The sequence below is a fragment of the Carcharodon carcharias genome, chromosome 6, assembly GCF_017639515.1.
Source record: "Carcharodon carcharias isolate sCarCar2 chromosome 6, sCarCar2.pri, whole genome shotgun sequence".
NCBI classification, from domain to species: domain Eukaryota; kingdom Metazoa; phylum Chordata; class Chondrichthyes; order Lamniformes; family Lamnidae; genus Carcharodon; species Carcharodon carcharias.
Genome location: NC_054472.1, coordinates 102,250,824 through 102,270,196, shown reverse-complemented (window position 1 = coordinate 102,270,196; position 19,373 = coordinate 102,250,824).

Sequence of the window (19,373 nt, the reverse complement as noted above, 5' to 3'; positions counted from 1 at the left end):
AGCAAACTTCTGCCATTGACACAAGATAGCATTCTGATGCAAACACATATTGGGCAGGATTTCCCCCTTGTCGGGCAGGTGTGGCAGGCGGTCTCGGGAATGGCCGTGAAACGGATCGCTGCTTCCGATCAGGCTCCAAGCACGATTTCACGCTGGCGGGCCAATTAAGGCCCGCCCAGCGTGAAACGTGGCTCTGCACAGGCCGGGAAGGGCCAAGCGGGGCTGGGGGCCTGTAGGCAGCCGGGCTCGATGGTGACCCGGTGGCTGGTTTAAAAGTAGCCAAGGCAGCCCCTAGAAGGCTGCTACGGAGGATGTCCCCTGAACCTTCGCAATGGACCTGAGTGCAGCTGGACATGGCAGGCGGGAGGGCAGGTCAGGTAGGCACTCGGCCCCAAGCTTTTCTGATGAGTACCTCACCGCCCTCCTGGAGGAGGTGGCTGCCAGGAGGGACACCCTTGTCCCCAGAGATGGGAGAAGGAGGCCACTGCACCTCACCAAGAGGGCATGGGAGGAGATGGCAGCAACAGTGAGCAGCCATGTTGTAGTGCAGCACACATGGGTGCAGTGCCGGAGGTGGTTCAATGACCTGCTGTGCTCAGGAAGGGTGAGCATCATGTTAGCATGGGTCAGTGTGCAGATGTATTAAGGTCTGACCATCCTCCCGTAGAGCGCAGGGGTGCTAGAGTCCAAGTGCCAACTGTCAATGATGGAGGAGCTGGCCAAGGGGGTGAACCCTGGCTGCTTAGGCTGAGTGCTTTGCGGCTTGTGGGCCACGACTTGGAAATGCTCTGCCAGGTGTTTCTCAGCTGGGGTTGGCCAGGCTGCATTGGGGTTGCAGGTACAGAGTGGACTAATCAATGCTCCTCTGTTGTTTCAGGAGAAGATGGCCCATAACAAAATAGAAAGGCCATGGACCAGCAGAGACCCCTCAAGCCTCCTAATCCTCTCGAGATACGAGCAAGATGCCCTGCAGCTTGAGGGCCAGCACACCCCACATGCAGCTGGGTGTGGAGTTGCAGAGGTGCCAGACGAAGCTAAAAGCGCAGTGCAAAGAGGTGAGAGTTTCGGATTGTGCAATCGTTCTAGTGTAGTCCCTCCAATGATGGGAGCCTTGAACCTGGAGACCCCATTGAAAGATGGTGGCACCGTGATGCAGATCTCCACTGTCTCACCAGTGTGCCTGGCATGCACAGTGACAGTGTGATGACTTTAACGAATGACATGTCCTTGTTCTCCCTTTTAGGTTTGCCCACAGACATTTGATCTCCGGTACCCGAAGGGCCACCCCTGACACTGGGGGACGACCGGGCGTCATTTGCATCTGCATCACACCCCCCCTCTGAAGCAGGCACCAGCTCAGATACCAGCACCTCGATGGGCATTAGAGTGGCGGCTAGTATCTCGGTGCACATTGGTGACAGCACTTCACAATCACTTGAGATGCAGGGAGTGCCCAGCGCGCCAGCAGCCAGAGGACTGCTTGAGACCAGGATGATGCTCAGGTGAAGGCTGATGATGAACCTCTGGAGTCACCCATTAGGTGGCAGATGCTGAATGTCCAGCGAGATGTGCGGGAGGATCTGGTGGAGATCCATAAAGGTATGTGTGCCATGATCTCTGTTGTGCAGGAGTCCACGCGGAGCATAAGCACTGCTTTGGCTCATGGACGAGCACACTGCCTCCTCAATTGAGACAGTGGCATCTCCCATGGAGAGGCAGCCCCAGGGACAGAATCAGGGGTTCCTGGGGATGCACTCGGACCTGCAAACCCTCACACAGGCACCGACCTTAGGTGGTCAATGACAGTGTGTGAGATGGATGAGGCATCCAGTATGCCAGCTAGGTGCCTGTCCATCAATGGTGGGAGGTCCAGAGCGACCCCACGTTGGCACAAGCGCTGCCTGACATCTCTGCGGGCTCCTGTCAGGGCACTCTGGATGACAGCAGCAGCTCCTCCACTCCTCGACCAGTGACTGTGGCATCTGATGATTCTGTGATGACTGGGGAGATGCCAGCCATGGCACTGGCTGCTCCCTCCCAGGTGGGGCCATCACAGGCTCCACTGGACAGAGGATGCCTGCCTAGGTCATCAAGACCAACAAGACAGCAGAGTCAACAGGCTGTCTCCAATGCCGGTGCCAGTGAAGAAGGAGCACCTAGACGTAACACTTGCAAACATAATTTAAAGGCACCATGAGCACAAGAGGGACAGGCCACAGGTGATGTTATGTTCATTTGTGCTTATTTTATCTATACCGGCCTGGGAATGAAGACCAGAGAAGTTTATGGAAATAGTTTCGAACTGTCAAAATGAGATAAATTGGGTTTTTGTTGTCATGGCCTGAGTATGCTTCACCTTTTTATTTTATTGGTGCAGGGTACGCCGGTATGTAATGCTGGCCGTACGTGGCTCTGAACCTTATTGCACAGGCACTGAGTGTTCTTTGTGTTCAAATGGAAGGGTCCTTTCAGACGTCTGGGATGGAAGAGGCAGCCTTGGCATGCAGTTGAAGCTGATCTTTGGCAGCCTAGGCGAAGAAGCATTGGATCAAGGCGTCCCTGGTGTCCCTGCTCCTCTGGAGGTTACTGAAGTTTGGCTCCATGCCCTCAGCATTCTCCTCACTGTGCTCATCTTCTGACTCACTACTGAACTCATCAGCTGTGGCCTGTGCAGCTGCGTCAAGATCCTCTTTCTCCAGTGGATCCCCCTTGCCTGTGCCAGATTGTGGAGAGCGCAGCATGCAACCACTATCAGTGACACCCACTCTGGGGGGCATTTTAGTGTACCTCCTGAACAGTTCAGGCTTCATGTACACATCTTGAGAAGACCTATGGTCCTCTCTACCACCACCCTTGTGGAGGCATGACTCATATTGTAATGCTGCTCTGTCTCAGTTCTTGGGTGCCAGAGAGGCATCATGAGCCATCTCTTCAATGGATAGCCCTTGTCACCCAGCAGCCATCCATCCAGTCAGGCTGGAGCACTGAAGAGCCTCAGCACTAGGGAGTATCTCAGTATGTAAGTGTCATGGGAGCTGCAAGGGTACCTTGCACACACTTGCAGAATCTGCATCCTGTGATCACACACTAACTGCATGTTCATGGAGTAGAACCCCTTCCTTTTGATGAAGACCCCTGGCTCACCCGCTGGCGACTTAATGGCCACATGTGTGCAGTCGATGGAACCCTGGACCTGGAGGAACCTTGCAATCACTGCAAAGCCTCTGGCTCGCTCAGCCTAGATGGCCTTGTCCATCAAGTAAAGAGTACAGATCTGTACCCGCCTGAACAGAGCTTCTGTCACCAGCTTGAAGCGACTATGGACATCTGATTGGGAGACTCCACAAAGATCTCCCACTGACCCTTGGAAAGAGTCAGAGACATAGAAGTCAAGGGCCGCTGTGACCTTCAGAACCACTGGCATGGAGTGTCCAACCACACAGTTGGAGCTGATCTCAGGCCCAATCTTCTGGCAAATGGAAGTCACTGTCTCCCTTGAGAGACGGAGCCTCCTTCAGCATTGCAACTCAGATATTTTGAGGTAGCTGCATCGCTGCCTGTAAACCCTGGCAGCAGGATAGTGGCATCTTCTCCGGCCCCTTCTGCCTTGGGCTACCTGCTGGCCCTGCCCCCCTTGTGCCTGCACCTCTCCTCCCACAATTCCCTCCCCTGAAAGCTGCACTGGGACACCTGACCTCCTCTCACTTCTGCCCCTCTCTTCTTCCTCAGAGGAGGTGCCACCAGCGGAGGCTACAATTCCCATTATCAGTGTCAGGGAAGGCTGTCTGATACCTGGAAGGGTCCACACAGTCTGACTCATCTGAGGGTCGTGCAGACAACAATGAGTCCTGAAATGAAGACCTGAAATGCTAAGAATGAAGCCCTGAACAGAAATGAAGCTGCCAAGTACTTATAAGCAGCCAGCAGCAAACTATCTCCAAAACTCCTCACTACTCACACTGGCAATGCTGCTGACTCTTTTTATCCCACCCTTGGATGAGGTTTGTGAAAATGGCGGCTGGCTGCCTGCCTGCTTTGCCTGTGCGACGAGCTGGAAATTGCACACTATCTTACTCCCAATCGAACAGGCATGCACCTGCCCACGAGGCGTAAAATTCAATGGATGAGAGAGCAGAGAGAGAGAGAGAGAGCCAGCAGTTTGCACTTGATTTTGCACTATAGACTTCCTCTTACCAGTCCAGCAATGCCACTATTCAAAAATCCTCGTTCTTGCCTTCAAGTCCCTCATTACCTGATCTACTCCCGTATCTGCATGATGACTTTAATATAGTGAAATGTGTCAGGTAGTTTCACAGATGGCACCTGACCTGAGTAGAAGTAAGAACAGAATGAAAGTGTTGAAGGTGGCGAAAAATCGAACAACCTTATTATCAAGAGTTGGGAGAGCAGGTGGTAGAAGGAGGAATACTACAACAGGAGAATGGAGAGCAAAGTGGATACAAGTTGGAAAAGAAGAGGCTGTAAGCAAGGAAATAGAGTAGAAGGAAACTTCAGACAGTAGCGGAAAGAGGCTATGGTGGATTGTGCATTTGAAAAGATGAATGGAACACAGAGTGGATTAGGCAGCACAGGGTGGACGAAGTAAACAGAAAAGATAGAAAAGCAACAAAGGAAAACAGAACAGAAATTATGAGACATAAAGTGAAGTAGATGAGATGGATGTGTTTGCATTGGATGAGATGTTAAAAACCTGAATCCACACCCCATTCTGCCTCCAACTCACTCACTTCTGATTTCAAGGAGGTGGGATGGGAATGGAATTGGGGCCTGGGCTGACCATCCCACTCACAGGAGGCAGATTGAAAACTTAAATATTATAGTACGCTGGGGCCCTATATCTATCACTTTTTCAAATTTAACTCTGGACGCTCAGGTTTTCTGAGCCTCTCCACTTCCCGAGCCTTCCTCTTACCCACTGGATCCATTATACCAGCCTCACCAAACCCCACAATCAGGCAGTCCTGACCTTTCTGATCAGCCCCAACCTCTTCCCTGATGCCTCTGACCTCTGACTCCACACCCTCTGATGTCAAAGCCTCCAATCTTTGACTCACTCTCCACATCCGCAAATGTCAAGGATTGAACCACCGCCGCTCTCCACTCCTCTCCGAACCCAGGTCGAGGCTCGGATATATCTGATTGTATGATAATTGGTCACATGAAGGTGGCTAGAATGACTGGACATAAGACTCTTTCTAACTGTTTACCTTCTTAGCTGTAAGCACCTGGCCTCTGCTTCTCTCGTGTTTCCTGACCAGCTGGAAGGCATGTCTGTCAATCAGACTGAGTCCTGAGCTGGGAACCTGTCAGTGACATCACATGAATGTTGTGCAGCTAAAACTCCACAACATTTGGGGAAACCCTTATTTCTAGGTTTCATGCACATGACTGCGCACCCTCGTTCCCCCATCAATCCATAACTCTCAGTCAGCCGAAAAGTTAAAATTCCCACTCAGATCAATCAGTGGGCTTCCTGCTAGGACGAAAGCACAGAGTACGGGAAATATAAACTGGTACTTGAAGCATGAGTTTAAAGCAACTTGTATAAAGAATCTCACTGGGAACTTCATTGGGGTTTCTTCCTATTGGCTGATATAAATTTGGCAGATGATCTACGAGCATATCATATCCACATCTATCCAGAGCTTTCATCGAATTTATGGCAGCTGATTGGGAGAGACCCCAAGAAATTCCTGGCAGGTGTCTTGAAAAAGAATTGCAATAGCAGAACATAGGAACATGGGACTTAGGAACAGGTGTAGGCCATTCGGCCCCTCGAGCCTGCTCCACCATTCAGTAGGATCATGGCTGATCCGGTCTCAACTCCACTTTGCCGTCTGTGTGATATTATTAGAGCAATATAGTTAAAAATCATTGACTAATTAATCGCAGTGGAGACATTTAGCAACACGCCACAGATATAATTTTTTCAACTCATATCTCCATTAAAAATCCAGTTACACCTGATTGAACAAGGTGTTAACTTTTAATGGGATTTCTAACAGCTTTGTAGGAGCAGCAAGTTTACATTCTCACTAATTTTAATGGTTGCTAGTGCTGGGTGGGGGCGGAAGTACAGCATAGCTGTGGCAGAACCCTGAATGACAGGCTGCAGCTTCAGGATAACATGTGCATGCCGATATTTGGAAGTTGCAGTCAGTTTCAGAAGGGCAATGACAGCGTTCACTCTCAGATTGCCCTCAAATCCACTGGCTCCAACCCTGGAAAATCCAGGCCATAATCTTAAATGACACAGGAATAGGTGACCATCTGTCATCACTGTAAGATAATTGGTCACATGAAGGTGCATGAGAATGACTGGACATAAGACCCTTTCCAACTGTTTACCTTCTTAGCTGTAAGCATCTGGCCTCTGCTTCTAATAGCTGTACAACTGTGATCAAAATTGGCCATATTCATATCATATCACTTCTATGGTGCAGTACACCATACCACGCAATCTTCATTACAACCATAGCAATAGCTTATTTAGTGTCTTTAGCACAGAAAGACATCCCAAGACCGTTTCAAATGTACAAGGAAAAAAAATCCAAAGAAGGAAATATTAAGAGAGGCAGCCAAAAACTTTGTCAAAGAAATGCATTTTAAGAAGGATCTTAAAGAATCAGAGGAAGAAGAGTTTAAGGAAGAAATTTTAATGTAGAAGCTAGCAGCAGAATACATGGTTGTCAGTAGTTGAACGAAAGAAGACGGCATGCTCAAGAAGTCGGAGAAAGAGAATGGAGAGTTCAGAGGAGTGGGTGAGAGGTCCATCAATGGATTAAAGACAAGAGGGACAACTTTATATCTGAGGTGATGAGTTGCCAGGTCCGATGTAGATTAGTGAGGACAAGGCAGATGGACGAGCAGGGATTGCTGCAAACAAGATACAAGCAGAAGATTTTGGATGATCTGAAGTTTATGGAGAGTGCAAGATGGGAGGCTGGTCTTAATGGAATCAAATCTGGATTTGACCAAAGCTGGGTTGATGGTTTCAGCAGCCTACAAACTGAGTTCGGGGATGGAAGTGGGCAATCTTTGTTTTGGAGAGAGCATTTTCAAATTTATTACATTAAAATTAGTCCTAATTTCTTTTAGCTGAATGTTAAGAGAAATCTTAATGCTGAGACTTCTAGTATTAATTTAAAGGAAAATACTTTGCTATTTTTCCTTTTAGAATCTCTGTACTTATCCTTCATATATATTTTTCAGCCTCTTTCAGTATTTTGGTGCAGTAAGTATTCTTACTCACAGTCCTTGGCAAGATGTTTTAAGATCTATTGTGAGTTTTGTTTTGGCCTAAGTCCACACAGTCAATCATCAAGGCACCAGACACAAGCTGCTTGGTGGCAACGGAGACAGGCTGGAACAGCAGCAAAGGGAGTTTAAAGTAAAAACTGGCCAGATTTGAGAGATTTATTGTTATAACTTTGAAATCTACGTCTAACACAAGTAAGTTAAAGGACACAAGGTTATGTAAACTACAAGACTCCTTTAAAGTCCACTCCTGTTTAGTGGTTGCTCCCATCCTGGTTTCAGAAACATCATAGTCATATATACGTACCATTATTTGAAAGCTCATATTTATTGTCAAAGTGCATGAAAAAATGTATTAAATAAAGGTATAGCTAAGCAAAAATTGAATTCTTTCTTTCCCCCATCTGAATATATGAAGGGTGATTTCAGAGGAAATATATTTAATGAGAATGCTTATACAATGCCTTGATGACTCATTTTGTAAATGCATCATAATGAGGTCCCATCCAAACTGGGAAGATCTGAAGTTAATTCTCTGTTGTGTGATGAACCGGCTGACCTTAGCTTAAGTGTTGACCTGAACCCTACATTTGGCTTCAGTGCCTGAAAACCTGGGAAAGAGAAAGTTGTCCAGGGCTTCCACTTCCAATTAATATCTAAAGCTCCAACTGGAACTGTGGGCTGGACTTTACATCCTGTTTGAGGGCAGGTGGGAATGTAAAATCCAGTCGGTGGCCTTTCTCCCGCCTACCCTCGGCCTGTCTGAAATTTTATAGTAGGCAGGGGAAATTTTTGGCAGCCTGCCTGCCCTTGGGCCTATTGAAGCCCTTAAATTGTCAATTAATGGCAACTTAAGCACCTCATCCTGCTGCTGCCAGTATTTTACCTACAGTGGATGGTGGCCCATGCCATGTGTGAAGCTCGTCACCTTTAGCTAGTGGGCTGATGTTGGGCATAAGGGGGATGACCCCCTTTGCGGATCCTCTGGCCCAATCAGGGATCCTCCCAAGGTCATCCTCCTCCTTTAACCCTTCCCCTGACATCTTGAACCCGGCTTCCCAACCCCTTCGTCCCTCCCCACTGAGACGTCGATTCTGGACTTACCTGACCTTCTTAGCATGGTGGGAATGCCTGTACTCCTAGCAGTGGCCACCGCACCCTGCTGACATTGCTGGAGCTACAGAGCTGTTGGCCATCGGATTGACCGGTAGCTCGCTAAGGCAGGGGACTTCCTCCTGAAAAGGGGCAGAAGTCTTGTCTTAAGGCAATTGCAGCTGCTTCCAGCACTAAATCGCTGAGGGCCAGGCATCAAATTCATGAGTGGTCTCCCTCAGACCCACCCCCATCGACTTTTTAGTTGGGTGCGCGGGTCTCTGTGTGTTTGTGTGTACACACTGTGTGAGAAAGATTCCATGTACCAACAGTGATAGCACCCTACCAAAACTTTTAACTCACACCAAGGGCGGGATTTTCCACGCCCGCCCACCACCAGGATATTGCAGTCCCGTCGCAAGTCAATGGACTTCTGGCTGGGGCGCCGCCTCACCCATGGCGGGTCCCACCCATGACGGGGCCGGAAAATCCCGGCTCAAGTCCTATTGCCCTATCACCCCTGAGTTCACCGATCAAAATGGGTTCCGGTCAAGTAACATCTTGATTTCAAAAACCTGTACCTTGTTTTCAAATCCATCCATAGCCTTGCCCCTCCCTCTCTCTCTGTCATCTTCTCCAGCCCTCTGAGATATCTGCTCTCTTCTAATTCTGGTATCTAAAGCACCTCCAATTTTAATTCTTCCACCATTAGTGGCCATACCCAGGCCCTAAACTCTGGAATGCTCTCTCCATACCTCCCTGGCATTCTACCTCACTTTCCTCCTTTAAGAGACTCCTTAAAACATACCTCTTTGACCAAGTTATTTGGGCATCTGAGCTAAAGTCTCCTTATGGGGATTGGTATCTTATTTTGTTTTATAATGTTTCTGTGAAGTGCCTTGGGACATTTTGTTGCATTAATGCGGTGCTATATAAATATACATTGTTCTTGTTTGTTCGATATTATATTCAAAGGGTGATTTTTAAAAAAATTTGCTTATGGGATGTCAGCATAGATGGCTGGGCCAGCATTTGTTGCCCATCCCAAATTTCCCTTGAGAAGGTGGTAGTGAGCTGCTTTCTTGGGCTGCTGCAGTCCATGTGATGTAGGAAGGGAGTTGCAGGATTTTGATCCAGTGACAGTGAAGGAATGGCTATAGAGTTCCAAATCAGGATAGTATGTGGCTTGGAGAAGAACTTGCAGATGGTGGTGTTTCCAAGAATCTGCTGCCCTTGTCTTCTAGGTGGTAGAGGTTGGAGTTTTGGAAGGTGCTGTCGAAGGAGCCTTGTTGAGTTGCTGCAGTGCATCTTGTATATGGTACACGCTGCTGCCACTGTGTGTCGATTGTGGAGGGAGTATCTGTTTAAGGTAGGTGCCAATCAAGCCGGCAGGATGGTGATGAGTTTCTTGAGTGTTGTTGGAGTTGTACTTTTCCAGGCAAGTGGAGAGTACTCCATCATATTCCTGACTTGTGCCTTGTAGATAGTGGACAGGCTTTGGGGAGGCAGGAGGTGAGTTACTCATTTGAGATTAACCTCGCAAAAATGTATAATTTGTGGTTGTTGGAGGTCAATCATCTTAATCCCAGGACATAACTGCAGGAGTTCCTGCAGGGTCCTGGGCCCAACCATCTTCAGCTGCATCATCTTCAGCTGACCTTCCTTCCATCATCAGGCCAAATGAGGGGATGTTCGCTGATGATTGCACAATGTTCAGCACCATTCACAACTCCCCAGATACTGAAGCAGACTTACCCATATGCAGCAAGACCTGGACAACATTCAGCCTTGGGTTGTGGCAAGTGGCAAGTAACATGCGCGCCACACAAATGCCAGGCAATGACCATCTCCAACAAGACAGAATTTAAGCATTGCCCCCTCAACATTCAATGGCATTACCATCACTGAAGCCCCCACTACCAAACTTGTGGTTACCATTTGTTTCATGGATATGCTATGTTGTGTATCTTATGTGGAGGGACTGCAGTCTGACTCAGGTAATTACTCCAAACTGGTTTATTTACACTATGTACAATATATACAAGGTAGCTTACTGAGTAGGCAAATCTCCCCTGAGTGCTGTCTGCTTGGTCTGCTGTACAGAATCCACAGCCTATGACTGCTGATGTCATGGATACATCATAGTCTACATCACTCATTAGCTTGCCTATTCTATTTACCCATTACACTCCCCCCAAGTTTACTATCTACTTTTTTATTAGCAATGTTAACTATTTCCAAATTATTGGCATTGCCTTTATTTTAAATTATTTACATTACGTTGGCTCTGCCACCTCATCCTCCCCCCACCCCCCCCCCCCCCCCCCCCCACCCTGCCACAACCCTCACCCACCTCAGTCCCTCAATCTGAGGTTAAGTCTTTGTGCTGCTTTTACTAATCTCCCAGACCTTGTTGTTGTGACTGCATTGCTGGGCTGGTGGTCTGGAAGTGGGTCCTGGACTGAGTCAGCATCACACACGCTGCTCAAAGTATCCTTGGCGTCTCCATCCCACATCATGTAGTAATCAAAGATCTTTGGTTTTGTGGGTGCCAGTGAAATCAGGGTTCTCCTGTGGCATCAGAAAGTATTAGATGGTGTTTGGATCAGGTATGTCCGTGGACATTCCCTACTTGTATGGACCACACCTTCTAACATATGATCATGGATCCAAACCCTCTGTCCCAGAGTTAAGGATGGCAGGGCCTTGGTCCTATGTCTGGAATTGTACACTGTTATTGTTCATCACGGAGGCTTGCCCCCCTATTTCTCAGCCTTTTTTGGCTTGCAGCAGTAACATCAGGTTGAAGCTTCCTTGGCAGTAGCGGAACATGTACCCTTAGACACTGGTCCCTGAGCAATTCAGCTGGAGAGAATCCATTAGCTAGAAACGTGCCTCGATAATGCAACAGGGCTGAATGCCAGTTAGGAGTCTTAGACATTAGGGTCTTTATGGTCCTGACTGCCCGCTCAGCCTCCCCATTAACTTATGGATGAAAAGGGGACCTGGTGACATCGGTGATCCCATTGTCAGTAATAAATTTCCTGAAGTGTTTATTAGCAAACTATGGGTCGTTGTCCTCGATGATTTCATCGGGGAAGCTGTGGGTATTGAAGATGGTCTTGATATGGGTAATTATCACCGACTCAGCTGTAGTGGTGTGGAGCTTGACTACTTGCAGCCTTTGTAGAGTAGTAACCTACAGCAATGAGTTACGTTTTGCTTTGATGATCAATGAGGTCGAGCCCTAATTTCTGCCACGATCGATGTGGGAAGCTGGATGGCACCAGAGGTTCCTGGGTGTCTGGCTGTTAATTTGGCAGGTGTGGCAGGAGAGGATGAAATCCTGAACAATTAGTGTGATGCCCGGACACTACACAGATTGCATTGTGCTTGCTCTGCACTTTGCAATCCCAAGGTGGCCTCCATGGAGCCTATGGAGGATTTCCTCTCGCATGGACTTGGGAAAGACCAAGCAGTGATCAAAGACTAAGAGGTCATTGACTATAGTTTAGTTTTGTATTGCTCATGGAGGAGCTTATGGAGGAGCTGGTCTGCAGGACTATATTTAGACAAACATGTCGGGCAGCAATCTTGTATTTAACCACATTATATGCCCTCTTTTTGTGGTTTTTGGATGTCTTGGAGCTTTGTGGCAGAGATGGACAATGAAGTCAGTACAGAAGAGGAGAATCCTTCCCTTTCTGAGACAAATGTGAAACCCAAGGCAATAGCTTGGTCTACTGTAATTCTGGAGAGAGCACTAGCCATGGATTGCGACTTTCCTGGAACGTACAGAACTGAGTATTGATAACAGGTGAAACTGTGGAATGTGTAGAGGCATCTAAATGATCTTCATGGAATTCCAGAGGGTAACGAGGGGCTTCTGATCAATCTCTACATAGAAGGGCAAGCCGATCAGGCTGTCCGAGAAACTCTCAACAGCCCATGTGACAGCCAGTGTTTCCTTCTTGATGGTCGCAAAGTGTCGTTCTGTTCTTTTATTCATTCACGGGATGTTGGCTTCATTGGCTGAGCCAGCATTTATTGCCCACCCCTAGTTGCCCTTGAGAAGGTGGCGGTGAGCTGCCTTCTTGAACTGCTGCAACTCATGTGGTGTAGGTACACCCACAGTGCTGTTAGAGAAGGAGTTCCAGGATTTTAACCAAGCGATAGTGAAGGATCTATGATATAATTTCAAGTCAGGATGGTGAGTGACTTGGAGGGGAACTTCCAGGTGGTGGTGTTCTCATGTATCCACTGCTCTTGTCCTTCCATTTGGCAGTGGCTGTGGGTTTGGAAGGTGCTGTCTAAGGAACCTTGGTAAATTCCTGCGGTGCACCTTGTAGATGGTATACACTGCTGCTACTGTGCATCGGTGGTGGAGGGAGTGAATGTTTGTGGATGTGGTGCTGTTTTGTCCTGGATGGTGTCAAGCTTCTTGAGTGTTGTGGGAGCTGCACTCATCCAGGCAAGTAGGGAGTATTCCATTACACTCCTGACAAGTGCCTTGTAGATGGTGGACAGGCTTTGAGGGGTCAGGAGGTGAGTTACTCATTGCAGGATTCCTAGCCTCTGACCTGCTCTTATAACCATAGTATTTATATGGCTAGTCCAGTTCAGTTTCTGGTCAATGGTAACCCCCAGGATGTTGATAGTGGGGGATTCAGCAAAGGTAATGCCATTGAACATCGATGGGCGATGGTTGGATTTTCTCTTGTTGGAGATAGTCATTGTCTGGCACTTGTGTGACACGAATGTTACTTGCCACTTGTCAGCCCAAGCTTGGATATTGTCCAGGCCTTGCTGTATTTGGATATGGACTGCTTCAGTATCTGAGGAGTCACAAATGGTGCTGAACATTGTGCAATCATCAGCGAACATCCCCACTTCTGACATTATGATGAAAGGAAGGTCATTGATGAAGAAGCTGAAGATGGTTGGACTGAGGACACTACACTCAGGAGCACCTGCAGTGATGTCCTGGAACTGATATGATTGACTTTCAACAACCACAACCATTTTCCTTTGTGCTCGGTATGAATCCAACCAATGGAGAGTTTTACCCCTGATCCCCATTGACTGCAGTTTTGCTAGGGCTCCTTGATGCCACACTCTCTCAAATGCTGCATTGATGTCAAAGGCAGTCTCTCTCTCCTCACCTCAGGAGTTCAGCTCTTTTGTCCATGTTTGAACCAAGGCTGTAATGAGGTCAGGATCTGAGTGGACCTTGCAAAACCCAAACTGGGCATCAGTGAACAGGTTATTGCTAAGCAAGTGCTGCTATGTGGACACATTTATCAAAATCCATCTGGTTTAAATATTGCAATGAAGTGTGATGACTGCTGATGACCTTTTCCATTACTTTACTGATGGGGCAGCAATTGGTTGGGTTGGATTTGTCCTGATTTTTGCGTAGAGGACATAGATGAGCAATTTTCACATAGCCGTGTCGATGCCAGTGTTGTAACTGTACTGGAACAGCTTGGTTAGGAGCGGTGTCTGTTAACACTCTGGAGGCAAAGTATACAGGCTTCCTCTTGCCATTCTTCTGGAGTTGGATAAGAACAGCACCTAGGCCAGTTGAGGAAGTGTCAATAGTCATTGCAGTGGACAATGTTGGATTGCAAAGTGCCAGCACATCTGAAGAGACAAGCCTGCATTTAAAACATTGAAAGGCATTGCATTGTTCAATGCCCCAGTACCATTGCTGGTCTTTCCATGGGGGATTCCTTAGAGGTTCTGTGATGATGGCTAAATTTGGGATAAACCTGCCCACTTGGTTTATCATCCCTAAGAACCACTGGACATCTTTGATCCATTTTGGTTGGGGAAAGTCAGTTTTGTTTTCTGAGGGTTCAACATGATACCATATCTTTGGGTAATATGGCCCAAAAATTTCATGGTGTTCTTGGCAAATTCACACTTGTAATTTAAAGTGAGACCTGCTTCTTGGAGGGTCTTAAGAACTTCTTGGACCCTTTGGTCATGCTCTTCTTTTGTGGAGCCGTGGATAAGGACGTCATCCATGTAGCAAATGACTCCTTGTTTACCTTCTGTGATTGTGGACATGGTGAGCTGGAATACCTTCAAGGTTGAGGAGATGCTGAAGGAAAGGCGGTCCAAACAAAAACGGCCAAATAGTGTGATAAATGTTGTTAACAGCCTGGACTCCTGGTCAAGAGGTATTTGTCAAAACCCACTGTTAACATTGAGTTTGGTGAAGAGGACACTGTTGGCTAGCTTTGTCAGGCTGTCATCCACAGATGCTTTTAGGTGGACTTCCCTCTGGACTGCTTTGTTTAATTGCATGAGGTCCATGTCCAGCCTGAGTTGACTGCTTGGTTTGGGAACTGTCACCAGCCCCGAGCACCGCTGGGTTGGTTGTGTGACTGGTGAAATGACATTTCTGTGCAGCAAGCGGTCAAGTTCCTCTTTGACCTTCAGTATTAAAGGATTCAGTACCCTCCTGGGGGTGAAGAGGTACGCTGGCATGGCATCTGGGAGCAGTAAGATGTGGTATTCGTTTTTTAGCCTACCCAGCCCCTGGAAGAGTTGTGGGAATTCCTGGCAGAATTCAGTCGTGTTGTCTGGTTGAAGGACCTCATCTACGTTTAGTAAGATGCCCAGCTGTAGACATGCATTACCGCTGAGTCAAGGGATGCTTTGATAATGCAGAATTTAGTGGGTCTCTGTGATCTGTCACCCCTTGTGGCATAAAGGGGCTGCGGTCTGACATTTGGCCTGCAGATTAGTTCTCCCTGAACCTTGGGGTTTAATATTTGATGGCTGGACAGGAACTGTGTCGAGCCATGCTAAATGATCAGTCATAATGGATACACCAGTGCCAGTATCAAGCTTAAAATGGCTTTTAAATCCTTTGACTTCCAAAGTGGCAGACCAGGAATCTTGGCAATGGCCTTGTACTTCTCCCTGAAAGTTTGGGATGGTATTTATCTGTGTGTGGTCTATGTTCTGGGTGAGCTGTAAGCTGCTGTTATTCTGTTGTTTTCTCTGCTTCTTAGAGGTTTGGAATGAACAGAACTGCTGGAAATGCCCTGTCCTCCCACATTGGAAGCACTCTGTACCCCCTGCTGGGCAGTCTTGCCGTTTGTGTTGTATCTTTGTCCTGCAGCATAAGTGCTTCAAGGTGGCTGCTGTATGGTTTCACACATTTTTGGCCAGTTTGGTGGGCTTCTATGTGGGCGGGGAAACCACGCTTGGGCATAAACGGTGAATGGACAATCCCGATGCCTTGGTGTATCAAATGGTGATAGGTGAATTCATGTACTTGTGCTGGCTTGACCAGTGCCATGAAATGGTCGAGGGAGAATGTGATCATCTTTTCAGGATTCCTGTTTGTGAGAAATAGCTACCATGAATGAGGCAGAGAAGGATCTGGGCTGTGGTGGGCCCTATGGTGTAAAGGAATGAACTGGCCTGAAGTTTCTGCTCTTTGGTAGAGAGACCCGAGGCTGCTTGTACCTCAAGAAGATATCGCCCACATCTTCCACAGCTGGCCTCTGTGTGAGCCCTTGAGACTTTTGAACACGCAGGCTAGTGGTAGTGACTGCTTATTGGGTGCCACCATTACTACCCTCTTCAGTTGGCCTCCTGCTTAGGAACATCTGCGGTTGTCAGTTCGACCAACACTTGTTGCCATCGAGGATCATGGGCATTCCGTCAATGACTCCAACTCTTGGTTAGATTGGTGTCACCACTGCTGCTACTATGTTTCATGGATATGATAGGTTGTGTATCTTATGTACAGAGACTGTAGCCTGGCTCAGGTCATTACTCCAAACTGGTTTATTTACACTATGTGCAATATATACAAGGTGGCTTACTCAGTAGGCAAATCTCCCCTTAGTGCTGCCTGCTTGGTCTGCTGTACAGAATCTGACTGCTGATGTCATGGATACATCATAGTCTACATCACTAATTAGCATATTTATTCTATTAACCCATTACACTACACCATTGAACAGGAACCGAACTGGACCAGCCATATAAATACTGTGGCTACAAGAACAGGTCAGAGGCTGGGAATTCTGTGGTGAGTAACTCACCTCCTGACTCCCCAAAACCTGTCCACCATTTACAAAGTACAAGACAGGAGTGTGATGGAATACTCCTCATTTGACTGGATGAGTACAGCTCCAACAACACTCAAGAAGCTCAACAGCATCCAGGACAAAGCAGCCCAATGATTGGCACCCCTTCGACCACCTTATACATTCACTCCCTAACACCACTGTGGGTGTACCTCCACCACATGGACTGCACCAGTTCAAGAAGGCGGCTCACCACTGCCTTCGCAAGGGCAATTAAGGATGGACAATAAATGCTAGCCTAGCCAGCAACACCCACATCCCGTGAATGAATAATTGAAAAAAAGGAATTCCCAGCCTCTGACCTACTCTTGTAGCCACAGTGTTTATCTAGCTGGTCCAGCTCAGTTTCTAGTCAATGCTAACTGTCAGGATGTTGGTAGTGAGAGATTCAGCATTGGTAATGCTATTGAATGTAAAGGGGAAATGTTTAGATTCTCTCTTGGAGATGGTCATAGCCTGGCATTTGAGTGGTGTGAATTTTTCTTGCCACTTATCAGCCCAGGACTGAATATTGTCCAGGTCTTACTGCATGTGGGCACAAACTGTTTCAGTATCCAAGGAGTCATGAATGGCACTGAAAACTAAGCAATCATTCCCACCTCTGACCTTATGTTGGAGGGAAGGTCATTGATGAAGCAACTGAAAACGGAGGGCTTGAGGAATTCCTGCCGCAATGTCCCAGGACTGAGATAATTGACCTTCAATAACCACAGCCATCTTCCTTTGTGCTAGGTATGACTCCAACCAATGAAGAGTTTTCCCAAAACAAAAACAGAATTACCTGGAAAAACTCAGCAGGTCTGGCAGCATCGGCGGAGAAGAAAAGAGTTGACGTTTCGAGTCCTCATGACCCTTCGACTAGAAGGGTCATGAGGACTCGAAACGTCAACTCTTTTCTTCTCCGCCGATGCTGCCAGACCTGCTGAGTTTTTCCAGGTAATTCTGTTTTTGTTTTGGATTTCCAGCATCCGCAGTTTTTTTGTTTTTATCGAAGAGTTTTCCCCCCTGATTCCCATTGACCTCATTTTACTAGGACTCCTTGATGCCACACTTGGTCAAATTCTGCCTTGATGTCAAGGGCAGTTACTCTCACTTCATCTCTTAAGTTCAGCTCTTTTATCCATGTTAAGGTTACAATGAGATCAGGAGCTGAGTGGCCCTGGTGGAACACAAACTGAGTGTCAGTGAGCAAGTTATTGCTGAGCAATGGCTTCTTGATAGCAATGTTGACCACCCCTTCCATCATCTTACTGATGATCAAGAGTAGATTGATGGGGTGGAGATTGGGCTGGTTGGATTTGTCCTGCTTTTTGTGGACAGAACATATCTGGGGAACTTACCACATTGCTGGGTAGGTGTTAGTGTTGTAGCAGTACTGGAATAGCTTGGCTAGATGCGCAGCTAGCTCTGGAGCACAATACCATTAGTGCTATTGCCGGAATGCTGTCAGGGCCTATAGCCTTTGCAGTATCCAGTGCCTTCAGCTGGTTCTTGATATCAGTTGGAGTCAATTGAATTGGCATCTGTAATATTGGGGACCTCAGGAGAAGACTAAGATGGATCATCCACTCAGCAGTTCTAGCTGAAGATGGTTACAAATGCACTGATGTTCTGGGCTCCCCTATCATTGAGGATGGGGATATTTGTGGAGTCCCCTGCTGTTAGTTGTTTAATTCTCCACCATCATTCACGACTGGATGTGACAGAACTATAGAGTTTAGCTCTGATCCATTGGTTGTGAGATCACTTAGTTCTGTCTATCATTTGCTGCTTCCACTGTTTGGCATGCAAGTAGTCCTGTATGGCAGCTTCATCAGGTTGACACCTCATTTTTTTTACATATCCCTGGTGCTGTTCCTGGCATGTCCCCTGCATGTTTTTTGAATGAGGGTTGAGCCCCCAGCTTGATGGCAATGGATGACTGGGAAGTATGCCGGTTCATGAGGTTACAGATTGTGGTTGAATACAACTCTGCTGTTGCTGATGGCCACATGGTCTAATGGATGCCCAGTTTTAAGTTACTAGATCTGTTCAAATTCTATGCTATTTAGCACGGTGGTAGTGCCACACAACACAATGGAGGGTAAACTCAATGTGAAGGCGGACTTCATCTCCACGAGCATTGTGTGGTGGTCACTCCTACTAATACTGTCATGGACAGATGCATCTGCGACAGGTAGATTGGAGAGGACGAGGTCAAGAAGGTTTTTCCATATTGATTAAAAAAAGACTTGAATTTATATTGCAACTTTCATTACATTAGGGTGTCCCAAAGGACTTTACAGCTAATTAAATACTTTTTGACAATCAGTCACTGTTATAATGTAGAAAACCCAGTAGCCAACAGGTGTACAGCAAGTTCTCAAAAATAGGAATGTGAGAGGTAATTGAGAGATAAATATTGACCAAGACACTGAGGATAACCCAAAAAAGGAGAAAATAGTGGGACTGCTAAAAACTTGAAACAAAAACAGAAAATACTGGAAATAGTCAGCAGGTCTGGCAACATCTGTGGAGAGGAAAACAGGGTTAACATTTCAGGTCAATGACCTTTCATCAGGATACCAGGAATTAACTCCTCTGCTCTCTTAGAAACAGTGTGATCAGATCTTTTATGCTTTCTTAAGAGAGCAGACAGGGCCTCAATTTAACATCTCATTCAAAAGATGATGTCTCTGAATCTCAGTGCCACAATGGAGTGTCAGCCTGGAATGCTTGTGCTCAAGTCTCTGGGAGGAACAAATTTGTGCACTCATAATATTGTGCTTTTAGATGTCTAATATGACGATACAATGACATTGAATAGTTGTTTCTACGTGTATGAATAAGATCTAGCAATTTTGGCGCTGTGGGAATAAAATTGTTGCACGATCTGCACAGTATCCATTC